This window comes from Mesitornis unicolor, unplaced genomic scaffold, assembly GCF_000695765.1.
Source record: "Mesitornis unicolor isolate BGI_N332 unplaced genomic scaffold, ASM69576v1 scaffold4661, whole genome shotgun sequence".
Taxonomy (NCBI): domain Eukaryota; kingdom Metazoa; phylum Chordata; class Aves; order Mesitornithiformes; family Mesitornithidae; genus Mesitornis; species Mesitornis unicolor.
The window spans coordinates 35,446-40,012 of NW_010161585.1; the positions used below are offsets into that span (position 1 = coordinate 35,446).

A 4,567-nucleotide genomic window follows, 5' to 3' on the forward strand; every position below is an offset into this window, starting at 1 on the left:
CATCCAGATTAACAAATATGAAGTCTGCAATGCCATTTTATACAGCACAAGCTTGAAATAAACCACTATTTTACGTTTAAAAAACCCTCTACTCTTGAGGAATATGCAGCAAAACAAGTTCAAGTATTTAGGCAAAATCATTTAGTCTGGAGATACATTTCAGTTTGCCTTTACAGCAAATCTGAATTTTGGATTAGTGAAATAACATGGAAGATAGTTGTATGTTGCAATACTGGTTGAAAACAAATAAAAACTGACCCCCTCCTCAATATTGTCAAAAGGAAAATGAGTAGGAAAATCACTCAAGTTTGTCATATGGTTTAAGTGATTAACATAAAAGATGTGGACTTTCACATCTATAAGTAAAAAATGGCCAAAGTTTCTTGATGTAAGGTGACCATAGGAACCTACGTCAAGTCTTTGAATGGTCTTTTCAAAAACAAGTCTGACTTTAGTTCCAATGCCATTTTATCCTAACTCTCCCCTTAAGAGTCTGTTTCCCCACTAACTGGCCCTGAGCATTTTACAAGTTCTTGACACATGGGAGAGACTGAACACGGGCACTCCTTTTTTCCATGCTGGTCGTGACCATGCCTCTGAAGAGTCAGAGTGATAAAACACACCTTGTAGAAGGAATCTTTGTTTGACTCATTCCAATCATACTACAAATGTACTTGAAAATGAACTCATTTTTTCCATAATTTACCTGAAACATTTCCATTTCACAGATACAGTCCAGCCTCAAAAGCACAGAAACACAAATAGCAAACAGTCACATGGGTCAGCTCATGCCAGAGAGTAATGTCCACACCTATGTGTTTGCAGCTTCTGCTGCTTTCATTCAGAGAAACATCCTTTAGAAAATATCCATCATTATTTCTCAGAGACATAACTCTACATGTAACATATATAAACACAGAGTATAATAGGATACAAAATGTTATTGTATTCAAGATAATATAATAATAAATCTCTGACCTCATGGTTTGGGTTGCAATTTCTGAGAAATTATACCTGTGTTCTGGTCCCTGTTTCAATAAATATTGAAGCATTTTTTGCCAAGGGGAACAGTATCCATAGAAAATACGATACTGAGTACTTCAATGGCTGCATGATATGCTTGGAAAAAAAAGGAGAGCCAAGGTAAAATTCCTGTTTCAAGTCAATCAGAAAGAGGTTTAAATTTGGATTTCATGGGTACCACTTGAATAACCTAATTATGGTCATACAAAGGAACGAAGAAGAAAACAAAATCTCCGTATTGTAATCTATACCTATTTTGTCTGTGAATTAGCTCTTACTTTCAAGTATTTTGTTTAAAAAGTGAAACAATAAGGACAAAACGTTACATCAATTTAATTCAAGCATAATGTATTTTTCTGGAAGAGCATTAAAATACTGTACTGACTAAAAAAAATTTACATGACCATCAAATGAAAGAGATGGTGAAAAGAAAGAGACAAAGGATAGATTAATAATAATATTCTTTGTCACAGTTGAGCCATTTTAATGGAAATTTTCTAATTTACTAAGTTCAAGGCAAGTGCCTGAAATGGAAAATTTCAACATAAACAGTTAACATTTGGAAAAAATTATAAGCACTTGAGAGTAACATCTTTTGGTGAAATGCTGCATGCAGCTTTAGCTAAAGACTGTGCTACCAGCTCCTCTGTAAAGATTTTATTTATGTCTGCAACAAAACTGGAAAAGGACTGTGCAACGACACCTCTGATTGCGAATTAAGTTAACAATATTAATTTCTTTAAAATAGATACTTACAGACATATAACAAATAATAATTTGATGTATTGGCTCAGATGTAACTGTTGCACAAAAAAAAAATACTGCTCTCAATACTCTAAGCAAAATAATTTTGGAGAATGGTAGGAAGGGCACTAAAAACCTAGGCTTACTGCTGCAACTATACAAATTTTTAGGGATAGAAAGCACCAAATCTATTGATAAGGGTCTACATAGAACTTTATTGCCCTGTAGGAAAGAAAAGAATTTTAGGAATCTTTATAATCTTTATAATCCTGCTGGGCCTGTAAAAACAGAAACAAAGAGAGGTCAAAGTATCTCAGTGGATGGTTCGACTGCACAGTGAAATACTTTGACATTAGTTTCAGAAAGGCAAGCACTGTTGAAATAACTTTGGACAACAGACAGTAACAAGACTACCGAAACCCATCCATGTCAGTAAGAGTACTATAAATAATTATAAATGATAAATACTATTCACAAGAGTACTATAAATACTATTTCACATCACAGGAAGTCACAATGCACATGCACACCAGCACAATCCAAATATTAAACTTCCAAAACTCAGACCTTAGAATAATGACAATAACTTTCTTGACTAATCAGAGTCTAAAACATGTAATTTCAAGAAAGAAAGTCCAAACGTCTGAAGTATAAATATTTAGAACTTGAAACTACTTATCAGAGGGAAGAATCTGAGCAACCCCTAGTGGTAGCAGAAAAATAAATTCTGAAAAAAAAAGCAAATTTTTTTACAAGAACAAAGCATTTTCAAAAATGCAATTAATTTGTAACCACAATTTTCTATATTATATGCAGTGTTCAAAGTTGATGATAACATTTAGAAAAAAATATAAAAAATCATGCATGACTTATACCAGTTTTTCTCTAGTATTCAGTTAGAATGTGGTAATTGTGTTTGATAAAATACACCACAATATAGTTTTCCTACCATATATTAAGAAGAATAATTGTATTAATTTTTCCCACAAAGACTGCATATTTTTCCTGATTCTAAGATGTCCTAATGCAGCTACTGCCAAACTCAGCATCATAATTTAGGGAGGGATTTGCAAACACTATACCGATGAAACATACAATGTGTACTAAAAAAAACCACAAAACAAACAAAAACAAACTTAGACCTTTTTGTATCTTGTTTTAAAGTTGATATCTAGAATTCAGTTTTATCAGCTGTCTTCTATAAACTGCCATTTGCTCTTCCTTCTTTTATGCTTGGAAATAAGACTGAACACTCATCAACAACCTTGCCAGTACAAATTGTAATTTCTGCCTCCTCAACCTTTTTGAAATTTACTCCAGCTGAGTGAGATTTTCTGAGTTAGCTGTCAGCTGCTCAAGATTCTCACAAATACCCATCAGAACAAAGGAGACAAAAAGTCAGAGATTAAAACATCAATATTAAAGAACTCAAAATATATCTGAGCTTTATACAGTCTTTCAAAAGTGATCCATAAATACGTATGAAAAGGGAATGCCCTTGCTCTATTGCCACCAATGATCCTGTGCCTTTGGTCATCATCCATACAAAGGGACAGTGCTTCATAGTGTTAAGGTCATTTCAGACACCCCGAGTCTAGATACCATTGGATAATCTTACAAAATAAAAAAATGAGTCCAAAATTATGTCCTCTTGTTTCAAAAAAATGTAAAATTGAAGACAATGCTTCCAGAATCAAAGACAACACTGACAGACAGAAAAACACACTGAAAAGTGCAGTTATAAGAAATTGCTTTGGAGCTCAGTTCTTCTTGATTTTCACTGTGTTTCTAAGGTGACTTTTGAAACTAATTTTGGGTCCAAAAATGAGTTTAGCCAGAAAGTTAATGGGCTTGCTACTGGAACACCTGCATCTATTCCAAAGATGAAACAAAAGGATTTCAAAAGACCTGTAGTCAATCCCTGAGAAATCACCACACACTGGGAAAAAAAACCCCAAGAACCAAAAATCCCCCAGCATCCGACCTACTATAATTATACTGCTGTAGCATTTTGTGCTGAGCTGTAGCAACCAGCAAAGCAGAAACTTAAATGTGAATTGCAAGCTGCCAGTTTAAGTTTGGAGCTAGCACAAGACTCCAGTGATAGACTAATGGCAAGCTCCTTCAGAGCCATGAAATCTGACATACAAATTTTACATTCATGGAAAGAAAGACACCATGACAGATACCTTTCAAGAATTTGTGAAAATATTCTTACAAACATTTTTATAGGTCTCTGATTTTTTACTGAAAAATATGTATAATTTTACTATAAATAATCTATTGGTAAGGCATAGTGCAGTGTGCCCTCAGGTATTGCCTACTTTATAGACTGCTTAACAGACCTTTCATTTTTATCACATTCAAGGAACTATATGTTACATTTGTCCTGGTTTGAGCTAAATAGAACTAATTTTCTACTTAGTGATTCTATTTTTCAGCTCAGTCTCTTCTAAGTGGCTGTACTTGCTGAATCTAATGGCATGTTTTTCTAGACAGTGTTCACTTCTACAAGTGATAATGCTTGTATGTTATGTAAACATGACAAGGCCACTGTCTCACCACGGGTGCTGTATCTGCACCTGTGGGGAGCAGCAGACAGGACAGACCATCCAAAACTGACCAGCAAGTTATTCCATCCCACATACATCATACTTAGTATAAAGCTGAGGGACCACAAGGGTGTCGGCCCCTTCTCTGCTCCTTCTCTGCCTTCTGCTCTCTTCTCCTGCAATGGCCTGGCTGAAGTCCAAGCAGAACCGTGCTGGCTTGTCTGCCTCCAATCCTGATCCATGTGTTC

At 34.9% G+C, this 4,567-nt stretch overlaps 1 protein-coding gene across 1 annotated transcript in view; it reads right to left on the reverse strand.

Moving 5' to 3' along the window:
• KIAA1377 (KIAA1377 ortholog) overlaps nt 1-4,567 on the reverse strand; it is a gene marked incomplete at both ends in the record, with an annotated part of 26,216 nt that overhangs the window by 15,792 nt on the left and 5,857 nt on the right.